Raw genomic sequence first — 13,962 nt, 5'->3', positions numbered from 1 at the left:
TTGAACACTTTAGAAGTCCTCCCAGAGTCTTCCACCGGTGCCCCTGTCCTCTTTCCTGTGCCTCTGTTTCTCCTCGTGTGGAAAGGAAGATAAGGGTAATCCCAGTGGTGACCTGGAGTATCCATAATGTCATTTTCATTGAAAGAGATATCCTTGGAAGCAACAAGATGAAGGAGTGATGGTTCCTGGAAGATTGTCCACCAGCAGCCTGCGGCGTTCTTCCTCATTCCTAATCTGTAATCATCTCTCTGCAGCCAAAGTGGTCCAGGCCCAAGGGCACATCCCCACAAGGCCTTCCTCTTGTACTCTGGGGTCCCTTAGAAGGGGCTTCTTGCCTCCTCTGGTCACACAGAGCTACACGTGAGACTAGGGAGTGGAAGAGAGCTTGCATGTTTTGAACAAGGCAAGGCTCACAGAAGGATGCCACTTGGCACTCTGGTTCCTTCTTATAATTGTCAGGAAACCGGGATCAACACAGCGCCACTGAATTCTGCTAATGAAATGTCTGCTCTCCCGAACACAGGTCTCATGGCCAGCCTAGAGAGATGCTCATTAAGTGAAAGGGCTGGTAATTCAATCACTGCAGGGCTGGGCATAAGCAGAGGCTGCTGCTTCCCTGGGAAAGAGCTTGCCCAACTGACCTCCACCAACACCCTTTCTCTACCTCCTGCCCCACCCGCTCGAGCTGGGGCTGGGGATGGTTTAGTCTCTCCAAATCAGGTCTCAGGAGTTAGAGCTTGTGCAGGAAGAGCCTCATCTAGAAATCTCCAGCCTGTCTCCATGGAGTGTATTCATTCAGACAAGTAATGGTTTGACATCCAGCAACGGCTTCTTGCCAGCTTCTAGAATAGGGGTCCAATTTGGGGGCAAATAACCTCTACCTGGCAGAGTCTGATGGAGGCTGTGGACACTCCTGCCAGGAAAATGCTTGACCACACAAAATTCAGCACACGATTCCAGTAAGTTCATAGACCCCAGAAACCCTTCCTGTGCTGCTGGGTTACGTCACATGTGTCCAGCTCCACAGGTGCACTTCCTTCCAGTTTTGGGGGGAACAATGATAGTAAAGCTAATAGTAATGTGGGTGGAGATGCCTCGGTGATCTCTTTGAGTTGAATGCCACCTCTGTGCACGTCTAAATGTTGTCCGTCTTGCAGGCCTCATGGCAAAGCCTCAAATTCATCCCTGCTTCTCCTTTCCTCTTCTTCGTCTGAGAACATTTTACCCCTAACGATGATGACCATTTTCTTCTTACACTATATGTTTATACGCCTTCTGTCCTCTCTACGGGATACTTGTTCCCAGGAGGTGGGGACCAGCCATATTGGTTTCATCTTTGGTTGCCCCTCAGCACCTATGGTAGAGCCTTTTCTATGTAGCCAGTTCTCAGTATGTGTTTTCTGGATGCATGGCTGGATGATGAATGCGTGTCCTCCCTTGGGGACTGCCCACATGTCTAACCAGCCTGCCTACAGTAGGATGAAGCTGGACATTGACAAACACGGCCCACTTGTCCTTCCTTGCAGGCTTCAAACACAGTTGCATCTCCCACATGCACCCACTCAGGGCTACGGAGAAGGCTGTCCCCGAGAGGAGACGTCCCTCCCTTCTTCCCATGCAGCAGTCTGAGGATTCTTTGACATTTAACTCCAGTGCAATTTGTTTGTTTTCACCCGAGTTGAAAATACCAACAAATGTCACCCGCCTTCGTTCCCCTGTCCTACTAACACGTGGCTTTGAAGGGCCAGGATCCAGCAACACTGATGAGCATCTCAGGTCTTCCTGAATTTGCAAGGGGATGCAGAGCTCTGCGTAGGTAAGAGGTGGGTGTGGAGGTGGGTCCAGCAAGAGAAGGGTGAGCATGGAGTTAGGCGTGAGGGCAGGGATGCCTGGCAGGGCCAGTGGTAGAGCAAGGAGGTCGAGGATGAGAGTCCTTTCACCAGCACCATCAAAGGGAAAGATGGCTCGATAGTCCTATGCCTCTCACTGTTCAAAAGGACTTCTCCACATTGCCCTGAAGGTTGTCTGGTTGTTCCCTGAATCTGAGCCAGCTCCTGCCTGCCATGTGCCTTTCTCAGGGATGCAGCTTGGATGCCACCTTATACTTTTTGGAAATTATAGCAGAAATTGATTTCATTGTGAGTGATAAAAAACAAAACAAAGTAACCTAAATGAGAAAGACTTTTTTTAAATCTCTCATGTAGAAAGTACAGGCAATAAGGTCTATATTCAAGTGAACAGCATGGTAACAATGTCAAGTTCCTGCTTTGACAATGTACTATAGGTATATGAGATGCTATCACGGGGGAAAGTGGGGTGAAGAGTCTATGGGAATCCTTACTATTTTTGAAACTTCTTATGAGTCTTAAACTATTTTTTTAAGTTATAATTAAAACAAAAATAAAAACTTCAGGGATTCCAGGACTTTATGGTGGTGCTATGATCACCAGGTGCCCAGGTTCTTTCTGTTTTGTCACTTTGTATCCTCAAACACATGGCTACCAGTTCGTGGACCAAGATAGCTGTGCAAGTTCTGTCCATGCATCAACATTCCAGTTATTAGGAAAGAGGGAGAGGCAAAGAAGGGTGCATCCTTTCTTAAAGGACACTTCTAGGGTATCACATACTAGTGTTTTACTTATAGCCCATTGGCTAAAACTTAGTCATATGACCACACCTAAGTACAAGGGAGGCTGGGAAATGTAGTCTTTATTCTGCATGGCTTTGTGGCCAAATAACACTTGGGGCTTCTTACTGGGGAAAGGGGGAGAATGGATATTAGCGGACAACCAGGGGACTCTGTACAGTCACACCATGGAGGAAGTGCACAACGCTGGGCATCAAGGAAGGGCTGGCTGATCTGATTGCCCTCCCAACTCTCCAACCTGACTTCTCCGCTACTCCTCCACTCAACTACAGCAGGAAGTTGCCCTGTTTCCTTCCTTTAGCCAAGCAGACTGAGTCCTCCTTCACTCGTCTAGGGAGCCTCCATCCAATCTCCTTGTCTCTGTGTGGGAACTTAAGGCAGAGGCATTCGTCCTTTCTGGCTCTGCTTTACGTCAAAAGGCAGGAGTCAGTTATGTGATGTGAATTAGGAGAAACAATCAGACTCTCCCAGCCTTGCCGTCTCTCCTAACACCATTCCCACAAATCAGGGGGTAATGCCTAAACTTTCGTTAGGGACCCTGTTCCTTGGTTAAGCAGTGCAGAATTCTCAATTAACCGAATCAGCCATTAATATTTTAACCATTGATTAATATTTTAACCATTTATTTGATCTTTGAACGTGTGGCGGCAAGAATAGGATTAGGAAAGGTTATGTCTGGAAGAGGATCCAGAAATCGCCTTGCTCCCAAACCCCCTTCCCACATACATTGGAGGCAACCGAGGGTGGTAGGAGAGAGGTAGACAGCTGTGGTCACACTGTGGCAGGGGCAGCTTCCTCTCAGCTTTAACTTCACTCTGATCTCCTGATTATCAGAATAAAGATTTTTTTCACCCTACCTGAGGCTGGTTGATTTAGGGTCTCAAGGGGAGCACTTGGTTGCTGGGACTAAACCCTGGGGGTTGCAGGAGAAACATAAAACTCACTGCCTCGACTAAGCACTGATTTGCTTTTCCCATTCATAGCAATGAGTCCCTTCCTCCAAGTCAGCAACCCCCCTGAATCCTGAGGCCAAGTGATGGTGCAAGTCAAAGAGCGATTCACAGTCCCCCACTGGGACCAGTGTGAAGGGCACCACTCAGGAGCAACCAGCCCCCTGATCTCTCACCTGCTTGTGCTTTAACTCTGGGAGCACTCTGACCTTTGACACATCAGGGCAGAGAACCCCACCCCGAAATTCTAGGGTGAGCTCCCCATTCTCTCTCAGTTAAATGTTTGATAATAAAGTGACTCTGCCTACTGTTCGGCTACAGCCCCTGTACATGTTGTTGATTGGCTCTCCTGGAGAGCTAGGTGAGTCCTAGGGTCCTGAGACTGACAATATTGACAAAACACTCGGACAGCCCGGAGGGACCAGCGGTCACTGAGTAGGAGGGGGACTCTGGGCAAGTCACCTAAACACCTTTCTGAGCCACACTTGCCTCATCTGTAAAATAGGGATAATTACCACACCCATAGGGTGGGTGGGAGGATGAGAGGGTTAAAGCATGAAATGATGGGCATGAAATTAACACTCAGCAAATGTTCACCTTTGGATGGTGATAGATGATGATGACGATAATGACGTCATCTACATTTCAAGGGCTAAAGAGTAAGAATTATTGAAGCCAAATTCAAGTCTTTGGCCTTCTGAGAAGTTCACAGAAAAATATAGGTTTAAGGACACACTTTCTCAAGACCCTCTCATCACAGGTCCCCAGTTAGTTCAGGTAGAAGAAGGCATTACCAGACAGTGACAGCTGTGCCTATGGCAGTGCTTTAGCCAAGTTTGGGAAAAGAAGAGAGACTGAAGGTGAGGCTTCACAGAGGAGAGGTGGCTTGCTGAGGCCATGGGCAGGGCCAGGATGGGACCCAGGTCACAGAACTCCTACACCAGGCTCTTCCTGCTGTATTAGTCAGTCCCTGGAAGCCAGGGTGCTCCCATTCCAACATGAAGAAAGACCACATTAGGAATGCAGAGAGCAAATCCCAGGGTAATGGAGCCTGATGTTTGTAATAAAAATTTAAATGTGCCGTCCTGGTGGCAATGGAGACTTTTATCTGATCAGCCTGTCAGCGCTTACTGAAGACTGGGCTGTGTAAATGGCAAAAGCAAATTGAATTCATATTTACTGCCCTTGATTCTGTGGGGTTTATTGTTTCCAGTGGATTCATCTCTCTCTCTTCTCTCTCCTCTTCCTCCTTTTTCCTCCCTGTTCTTACACTTACAAGTGGTTGTTTTTCTGTTTGTTTGTCTTTGGGTTTTTTTTTTTTTTTTGCTGTACGCGTGCCTCTCACTGTTGCGGCCTCTCCCGTTGAGGAGCACAGGCTCCTGACGCGCAGGCTCAGCGGCCATGGCTCACAGGCCCAGCCGCTCGGCGGCATGTGGGATCTTCCCGGACCGGGGCACGAACCCGCGTCCCCTGTATCGGCGGGCGGACTCTCAACCGCTGCGCCACCAGGGAAGCCCTACAAGTGGTTTTATTACCCAACAACTCACCGGGAAAGTTGACAAGAGAGAAGGCTGCTCTCTCTGTGTGCAGATCATTGTCCAGCTGCTCCTGCAGGTGGACTCTCCACCTTTATCTGCCCTGCCTGTGCCCTGGGAGGCTGGCCTGTGTGGACCACTTCCTGCAGGCTCCTTTGTCCTCTAGCTTCCTGGGTTTGGCGACTGGGAGGCCCAGGAGGAGGCGAGAGGCGGGAGGAGAGAGAGGGGACCGTTTCCTTGGCCAGCCCCCTCCCAGGCTGTAGTTGGTCAGCGGGTTGTATCCACCCCTATCCCGCTCCCGTGTCTGTAACACTGCGTGCGTCCTGGGAGCTGCCCTCTGCCTTCAACCCTTCAGGCCTAGGGATGAAAGGGTTTGAAAAGCCTCCCTCTGTTGCCAGTCCCTGGGGGCACATCACCCCTCTTGGGTTCCCCTAACCCTGCCCACACTTCTGTAAATAGTCTAAACTTCCTTCACTAAACTCCCTTCAGGTATCCCTTCAGTTCTTTCATCTGTTCCTCCCCGACTCGTGATGTTTCTCTGTCCCTTCCGTCCAGAATTGGGAGGACACAGGAAGATACTTTTTACAAAGTGGGAGGAAGCCTGGGGTGCTGGAGCTACAGCCGGTCTATGAGGAGGAGTTTGCCTGGGCGTAGAGCGGGCATCAGGCCTGGCACCCTGCCCCCCACCCCCGAGGGGCTGGGCAGCCCTGCCTCACCACCCCTCCTGGCCCTTTGTTGCTGCTCAGCCGGGGCATGTGACACGGGAGAGCGCAGCACAGGACCCCACAAATAGGCCTTTTCCCTAGTGTGACGTTTTCGCATGACTTACGTCTACTGAGGGAATTTGTGGGAACTCTATAAAACATCAAAGGTAGCCCCGACTGAAAAGTCTTCTTGCTTTCGTGTCACCTTGTAAGTCTAGGTTGGCCAACAGGTGATGAGGATTCTGTTTCGAGGCCAAAGAAAGACCTGACCTTGGAGGTGCAACATGGGAATCTTTGTCTGTAACTGTGTCCCCCACTGCAGGAGCGCCCTCCCCGCCACCCACAAACAGGCAGATAAACTCCCATCAAGCCAATCTGATTGTCTAAATTCTTTTTCTTTTAATAATCAGAGGTGTTACTAGGAGTCCAAGATTAAATATGCCACGCTTGACGTTGCGCCAAATGCATAACAACAGGGAAGGGTAATAACCACAGGCCCGTGCAAGGAGACATCACCCTTCTCAGAGCAGCCTGTGAGCTTCAGTGATATTACGCTGGGGGGCGCCCCTGCTGAGGCCCAGCTGAGGACTTGCGGGGAAGGGCTGCTTCAGGGAGGCCTGGCCCTCACCTGGGCTTCCCAGGGTGGGGTAAGAAGAGGGGTCTGTGAGGAGCAGGACACTTTTAATATTAGCCTCAGATCCCAGAGGAAGAACTGTGGGCAGATGCTAGCCGCGGCCCCGCCCTCTGGGAGCCCCGGTCTGCTGAGGGAGATCCAACCCCCACCTCTATTGACCTTCAAGTCTGACATCCTCGTCAGCTGTTAAGCCATAATTAATTTGTCTAGCCGGACTAAACTTCAGTGCTAGCCTAGCCCGCAGCCTGGTCGGCTTGAAGAAGAAAAGCCAATTTTAATTTTAGCCTGCGCCAAACACAATGAGGAGAGTAAATCCCAGAGTGAACGTTCCCCGGCCGAATGGAAATGGGTTTTGGATTATCTGCCGCTTTGAGTTATCCACCCCGCTTCTCCCTTCGTCACCAGGGTCCTAGAGGGGACCACACACTCGCTCCCTTGAGCGTGGGGACCAGAGAGAGGCCAGGGGTGCCTGGTGGCGGGTGCTGGTGAGCCCGTGAGCCTGCGGTGCTCTGTGGTTTAGAGCAGGCGAAGATGAAGGGGCTAAAATGGCGAAGACGGGTCCGTGGCTATGAATCTGCTGGGGAAGACTCTGGGAGAGGGAGAAAGGACCAGAAAGGCCGAGTGGACCGCAAACGCATCCCTGTGTATCCACGTTCTCCGCATTCCACCTCTGAGGTAAGAAGGCGGTGCTCTGCCCAGGTGCCCAGAGCCGGAGCCTCGCTTGCTTGAGGCTCCAGGTGACAGAATCTAAAAAGATGCTTGAAACGGGGGCCGGGGTTTACTGCAGAGAAGAGTCTTGAGAGTCGTGACTGAATCAAAGCCGAAGTCTGTGTGAACCCGGAGCCCTCACACGCTCTCAGCGGAGGGCCGGAGCGGAGAGGCCTGAAGCGATGCTGAGAGCCGCCAGCGCCGTAGGCTGTCTGTGTCCCCTAAGCGGGGACAGACCCCAGGCAGCCATGGAGATGCACGCACTTGCGGTCGACAACGCAGCCGCGAAACAGCACTTGTTCCCGTCAAAGCTGAACAAATCCGCTGGCCGCCCCTCCCTCACACAGCCGCCCCTCACAGGCCGCCTCACGCGCAGCCAGGCCCTGCCTCACCCACACAGCCCGCCGTTCCCCAGACCCACAGCTTCCCTCGGTCGTCGCCTCCGTCCGCGGGGCGCCCGCTCGCTCACCCGCGGAGGCGCCTCCGGCACGTTCCGTCAGGCGCGCCCGTGCTCCGCGCCCATCCACACGCGAACACGCGTCCACACACCGGCTCGCACGTGTCTCGAGACGTTGCCCAGCCCTGGTTGGGTAGAAGCCATTTTCCATTCAGCTCTCAATACCTACCATTCGTGTGGGAGCGAAGGTCTCTTTCCTCCGATAAGAGGCCTGTTTGCGTTCGTCATCGACGAGAACGTGCGCGGCTTTCCCATCATGTCTGATTCCCACGTATCTGACGTCTCCACAGTGGCCCAGGCTCGGCGGGTACCTTATAGCGTGAGAGCTGTAAGTAAGCGTGCCCTGGGCTGCATTCCCCAGAAGCGGACTTGAAACACGGATTTGAGTGCAAGCGGCTTACTTGGCCCGCGATCGCGGGACACCCAGGTGGGGGAAGAGGGATGGGAGGGGAAGAGGGGAGGGGAAGGCAGCCAGTAACGGGGTGTGTTAGAAGCGGGTGACCGCGAAGGGCCACTGCGGCCCGGTCTCACTGGGGACCCGTGGGAGACTGTGCAGAACGTGCCTCGGAGTCGGTCCACCCAACCCGCGAGGAAGCTGAGGTCCTCATCTTCCACCCCCCTCACTGGCCTCGGCTGGGGGGCTGTTCTCCCGACGGGGGCGCGCACACTCCCGCAGTGAGAAGGCGTGTACAGGGTCGCAGGGGCCAAGGTGTACGGCTATGCGTGCTGGAGCTCGCGTTCATTCATTCGCTCATTCGCTCATTCACTCATTCATTCTCTCATCAAACATGCCCCTGGTGCCTGCTCTGTGCTAAGTACTGGGCTGGCTACCGGGGATTCAGAGCTGAACAAAATACGGTCCCTGCCAAGAGGGGGTTCCCAGGTGACTAGGGTAGAAAACAGGGAAACACGTAATTACATTGCAACAGAATCGAAGCTCTCGTGGATGCGTTAACACGGAGGCATCGCGCTGTCACTGAGAGCAGACAGGAAGCGGTTCTGAGCTTAACAACTTACTTATGAGAAGAGCTGCTTACCTTGCACAATAGAAGTTTAAACAGAGCCTAAGTGGGCTCATTCTGCCCTTGCATGTTTTAGACTTCGTTTCCCTTTCCTTTCCTGTTACCTCTGCTATCTAAGACCAGGCTTTTTAGCTAGTTTATGAAGTCCCAGGATCTGGGATGTGGCCTCTGTCTCCCCGGCTTTGCCTGGGGACAGCACAGGGAATGTTTTCGCCCATCCTGTGTGGGTGTCTTTCTGCAGCCACGGAGCTAAGAGCTTCCAAGGCCAGGCTTTCTGGCTTTCTCTGTCTCTGCCTCTCAGTCTCTCTCTCCTTCTCTCCCTCTCCCTTCAAACTAGAACCTGTGACTCCAGCATCAACATAGAAGCTGCCTGTGGTCAAAAGCTATGCCTCCCCCATCAGACTGGGAGCTCTCTGAGGTCAGGAGCTATCTCCCTCTCCAACACATTCATTGAACTTGCCCCCATCCCCTCTTTCTCGAGATTCTAGAAGGATTCCTGTGCAAAGCAGCATCAGGGAGGGGGGTGGAGAATAACAGTTCTCTGATGCTAACTCATTTCTCTTACCCTTAGAAGAAGCCCCAGACTGTTACTTCCTAAGGGCCTGAGAGGTGGAGGTGCTGGCGATGGGGCAAGGACAGGGGCTGGAGGCCTCAAACTGGAGCCACGCACCGCGCTAGAGGCAGGGTCGCCACCTGACAACTCCTAGATCAGAGAAGCAGCCCCTTCAGGAAACCCATGTCTGGAAATCAAGTTTCCTTTTCTGGTCCCCTGACTCCCGTGCAGGTCCCTTCAGGTCTCGCCTTGAGTGGTGCGATTTATGAGGCAGCGTGTACTCTGAGAGGGCAAGTCTGGAAAGAAGACGCAGGCGGCTGCCTCTCCCGGCAGATACAAACCCCTCCCCCTCCCCCTCTTATTAATTCACACTTTCCTGTTGGCCTGGAGCACCCTGGAGGGGCCATTTCTTTTTACCTGAAGCAGAGACAGGCATCTTACTTGATTTACAGGCGCCAGGGGCAGGTGGCTCCTCGGCTGGTTGCTAAGGTATCTTTTAAATGGAAATCAGGGTGGAGAGATATCACATATATCGTGCCAGCCATCTGCTAAATGTTGCCTCTTCTGTCTGGAACAGCTCGAGGTGGTTCTGGCAGGAAGGCAGGGCCAGGGGCTGGGGGAAGGGCGAGGAAAGTCTGTGGTCTCCACATCAAGTGAAGGAACAGGAACTTTCCTTTTGTGCTGCCATGTCTGCTGTGTCCCTTAGTTCTCCCCTTTCTGTCCTCATCGTTCTGTTTTTCCTTTGGTTTTAAATATAAAATCCCATCTGGAGATTCTGATTACAAACCACCAGCCTAGTTCCACAACTCTATATTCATTGCCAGTAGATTTAATTGTGTGCGTGCGTGCGTGTGTATGTGTGTGACTCACTACCATCGGGCCTGGCGGGTGGGTCTTTCTGAGCCAATTAGGCCTCAGCTTCCCAGAACACCAGCAGCGTTCCTTCCAGGCCCATCCCCAAGCAGGAAACACAAGTGCCCAAATTTAGTTGAACAGCTGGGTTGTCGCAGGTTACTAAGCAATCTCATGGTAGAGGCAGCCGTTTTCTACGTACACCAGGCCCATGGAAGCCTCTAGAGGGGCCTCTTCTACTCTCAGGGCGGCCTGGAGCCAGACTATCCTGAGTTCAAGTCATGATTCTTCTCAGGGGAGTTGGGAGAGTTTGGGCAGGTCCAAGTCTCTTTGAACCTCACTTCCTGGTGGTTAAAACAGGGGTAGCAACACTCAGGCCACAAGGTACGGTAGATCAGGTTGCTCACTGCACAAGGCTGTTCAGCTAAGGAGGACTCCAGACGCCCGGTGGGGACACCTCTTTGCAATTACACCGGAGCATCTTAATGGACTAGTGGCAGCATTCACCTTGCAGAGTTGTTGTGAAAACCGCATCCAGAAACCTAGGGAGGAAGGGAGGAGAACTGTTCCTACCCTGGGCAAACTCCCAGAGACGTGCTGATTCTCTCAGGCACTGCAGGGCCAGGGGAGACTGTTTCTCTTCCTCTCCAGCTCATCACCTGGTCCCTCTGGCAACTCCCCTGCCTCGCCCCTCCCCTCCCCCCAGTCCTGGCTCATAGACATTCTGAGCAGACAAGCTTTTGCTCCTTTGCGGATGGATTCCTCCCATGAAGGCTGATTCTGACATTTGATACCAGCATCCATTTCATAGCCTCGCTTCTGATCCCCACGCACCTCTCTCAGCTTTGGCCCCTCCTGCCTGCTTTCATCTGCTTCTTTGTTCCTGATACCAGCCTTCTACTCCTAATCCGCCACCTCTCCGTGGTCCCCTCCACCACCTACACCATTCCGAGATGCTTAGAGGGACCTGGGTTGCTCCTTCTAGCATTTGTTCAAATCTCCGCTCAAAAGAGGGATCCTCCCCACCCCCCCAGGTGTGCGCTAGTTGCCTGTTATCTACCCCGTTCCCCTCACCTCCCTCCCAACTTGGGGTTTAAGCTGCTTTTTGTTGGCTGTAAGAGTAATAAGTGACGGTTCTCAGAATACAATTTTAATTAAGATTCAATAGTCACTTCTCTGTCAGTAAGCTTCCATGCTGATTACTTAAAATATATTTACCCAGCTCTATTATGTCACAGATTTGAATTCATTAGATGTTTGTTAATCCTCGACAAACTCTTTTTTAAAATGTGGTTTGTTTAGCATAATTTACAGGGGCAAAACTGTTTGAAACCATGGGCCCCGTGCAGGGAGTGCATCCCAAAGTGTCCGGATCGTTCCTGCTTGCCGCCACTGCCGTCGCTCTCTGCCGGAGGGCAGGCGACACAGGCAGGGATGGAAAGGCCCAAGCATGCCTTAGGACAGGGCAGTCAGTCCATATCTCACTGATGCCGCCCATGCTGTCAGCCTTCCAGGACACAGGGCAGGGTCAGAGAGGGAGGAGAAAGAGGATCTGGAGGGACAGTGGAAGATACCCCCACAGGCCACCAACAGCCTCAGCTCTGGACTCAGATGCACTTGACAATGATCATTACCATTTCCTGTGTGTGCAGCGATGGGAAGATGTTGGAAAGTGCTGCTGAGCCTTAGAAACTGCGGTGTTTACTGGCAAGAGCTCATGAGGGGGATGCCCTTCTCAAGGGGCCAGAGGCTTTCAGAACCCTACCCCCACCCCATAAACACACACATGCACACGGACACAGGCACGCGTGCACACAGCCGCCTGCAGCTGAACTATCAAGGGACCTCCTTGGGTGTGGCCATCCCTGTGTCCCCAGTGGGTGTAGGAGATGCCACTGACCTCTCCTTGAGCAGATGAAGGGGCCAGAGACCTCTGAGCTCCCTGACTCTGCGGCCACAATGAGCCACATGCTTGAAAGCACACGGATGGCCGGTAGAAGACACTCCTGAAGCTTCTGCGTGACCAGGCCACTCCACGAAGATGGTTTTCTCAGCCGATCAGCCAGGTGAGCCCCGGGCAGAGCTGGTACAGAACTCAGAAGCTCAGCGACAGTGCCAGAAGCTCCCTCGGCTCAGCACATCTTATTCATTCACTCATTCGATACTGATTGGGCACTTACTACAAGTCGGGTGTGGTACTGGGTGCTGGGTGCACAGGGTAGATAAATTCCTGCCTTGTGGAGTTTCCAGCCTAGGGAGACAGATATGAAAGTGATTAAGGAATTGTATAAGTGTGGTGAGCAATACGTAGGACAAGTATAGGATGCTAAGGGGTCCACAGCAGGAAGGTCTGTTTTGGCCTAGGTTTTGGAGAGGCTTCCTGGAGCAGGTGCCATTTAAGCTGAGCCTGGAGGTGGGCTAGGAGCTTGGTCAGGCAAGAGTGGAGGTGGGGGAGAAGCCGGGAAGAGAGCAGGGCTTGGAGGAAGTCCCGGAGGAAGATCAAGCCTGGCAGTTATAAGTGAGAGAGGTCGAGTGTAGTCGAAGCAAGAAGAACAAAGGAAGAAAGAGTCGTGAGAAAGTAAGTGGAAAAATGGGCAGAACCAGCTCCTGCAAAGACTTGTCCTTGTGCTAAACATAAGAAGAGGGACCTAGAAGGCCATGCATTTGGGCATGGAGAAGGTGGCACAAAAGCTTCCACATGTAGACACCTCTGGGATGGATGTGCCTGCTGGGACCTGGGTCAGGGCAGGCTGGTACCCCTCAAGGAGGAGATGGGCGAAAGCAGGGACCTCAAGCTCTACTTCCTTTGCTCATGGGAGCTCAGAGCAGAGCTGCATGGAAATAGGCATGTTGACAAAGGCTTTTAATGAGGGTGACCATAATGAAGAAGATGTAAAGAAAAGAAAATACTCTGGAACAGAAGTAAGCAAAGTCTTTCCGTAAAGGGCAAGACAGCAAATATTTTAGGCTTTTGCTGGCCATATTCTGTCTGCTGCAACTACTTACTTCCACCATTGTAGCATGAAAAAAGACATAGACCATATGGAAACATGAGCATGGCCATGTTCTAATAAAGCTTTATTTACAAATACAGGTGGCAGGCTGAATTTGGCCCTTGGGCTACAGTTGGCTAACACCTGCTCTAACGGTGCTGTCCATTGTGGAAGCCCATAGTCACATAAGGCTATTGAGCATTTGAAATGTGCTCTAAGTGTTAAATACACTTGGATTTTGAAGACTTAGTACAAATAAAAGAATGTTGAACATCTCATTCATAACTGTTTGTATTGATTACATGTTGAAATAATATTTTGGATATAGTGGGTTAAGTAAAATACTTGATCAAAATTGATTTCACTTGTTTCTTTTCACTTTTTTAATATGGCCATGTAATTTAAATGTAATTTAAAATTATATTCGTGGCTCGTATTATGTTTCTATTGGACAGTGCTGTTCAGGAATAACACTCACTACAGATAAAATGCAGAGTAAATCTCACCCTGAAGGGTTTCAGGTCGGAGATTTACCCTTAAAGAGACAGAATGATGGAACTCAAATCTTCACAGTAAAGTCATATCTGATTGGAACAGGTTTTTAAGTTTACTATGTATCTTTTTTTTATCAGCTGGTTGTTTTGTCTACATCTGTGCTCCTTAAACTGGGAGCAATAGAGCTCTACTTCCTCAAGGCATTAATAGTTGTTATGCAAAAAGTAGGAGTATATTTAGCTTAAAAAAAGGAGCAATGCAGGATTAAACATTAATTCAAATTTCTTTACTGCCACAGAATTTCTCAACACTTCTATGAACTTGCTAGTGCAGCGAGAGCTTTTGAAAGGGTGAGCGAGAGTGGGCTGTGCTTCCCAATTCAGTGGCCTTGCAGAACCCTATTTAGCACTCC

This window comes from Neophocaena asiaeorientalis, unplaced genomic scaffold (assembly GCF_003031525.2).
Source record: "Neophocaena asiaeorientalis asiaeorientalis breed wild unplaced genomic scaffold, Neophocaena_asiaeorientalis_V1.1 scaffold46, whole genome shotgun sequence".
In the NCBI taxonomy this organism is placed as follows: domain Eukaryota; kingdom Metazoa; phylum Chordata; class Mammalia; order Artiodactyla; family Phocoenidae; genus Neophocaena; species Neophocaena asiaeorientalis.
The sequence above is the reverse complement of the archived record's forward strand: the minus strand, read 5'-3'. Positions refer to the sequence as shown.